Genomic DNA, 1,088 nt, shown 5'->3' on the forward strand with positions numbered 1-1,088 from the left:
TCCACCTACCTGGCCACACCTCATCCGATCCTTTGCCTAGATACATCCAGGCCCGAGGTTGGGTCGCCCTATTTTTTGTACATGCCTTTCCACCATGTATGGCATGGGCAGCAGTTCAGTAAATAAACAACTTTACCTGGCTTAATACCGTGTTGTGTTCTCTTCATTGGTTACCTAATGAAATTCAACTAATTAGTATGCTTTACACTTCAGAATTTCTTGTTCTGAATCCATGGATATTTCAGTGACACATGTGAGTTCAGTATCTAGAAAACACATGCATTAACTCATCATTTAACATTATAATTCTGCCAGGAATCTTTAATAACAGCTTAATTAACCATAACATCTATTTTCTTTACTTTCCTTTTTTTTTTTTTTTTTTTTGCTTAAAATAATAAGAGTTGTCGGGACAATATGAAAGGATCTCTGGTTTCATATTTTCTAATCACCCCGGGCTACAACCTGTGTGCTGCCAGCTCAGATGATGGTACTTTGAAATCCTAGAAAGTAGATGCACATCATAAAGGCCAATGGCTACAGGATTTCTCAGATTTTTTAAAAATGTAATTGTTACTAATTGTACAGTGAGGTTACCATTTCACAATTCATGTAATGTTTACATTTGTCTTGTAGACAAGGCCATCCTTTCCTGAGCTTTCTCCAGTTTCTGGGTTTTTTTGTGTGTTGAATGTTTTTGTTTTTGTGCCTGACCTTCTGCTTGAACTCAAGATTGGGTGCTGCCTCTGATTTTTTTTTGGGGGGGGTCTGTTCATGGGTCCTGAACTCTGTGCGTGGGCACTGTCCCTCGCTCTTCAGCTCAAAGCTAGTGCTCTATCACTTGAGTCACAGCACCACTTATGTTTTTTTCTTTTTGCTTATGACGTGCTGAGGAATTGAACAAAGGGCATCATGCATGCATGGCAAGCACTCTACCACTGAGCCATTTTCCCAGCCCCTGCCTCTGACTTTTTGTAAGCAAGGCTACTCTACCTCTGGAGCCCCAGCTCCATTTATGGTTGTTGGTTGTTAATTGGAAAGAAGAGTCTCACAGATTTTCTCACTCCAGTTGGCTTTGAACAGTGATC

The sequence above is a fragment of the Dipodomys merriami genome, unplaced genomic scaffold, assembly GCF_024711535.1.
Source record: "Dipodomys merriami isolate MVZ:Mamm:240054 unplaced genomic scaffold, mDipMer1.0.p SCAF_658, whole genome shotgun sequence".
Classification (NCBI taxonomy): domain Eukaryota; kingdom Metazoa; phylum Chordata; class Mammalia; order Rodentia; family Heteromyidae; genus Dipodomys; species Dipodomys merriami.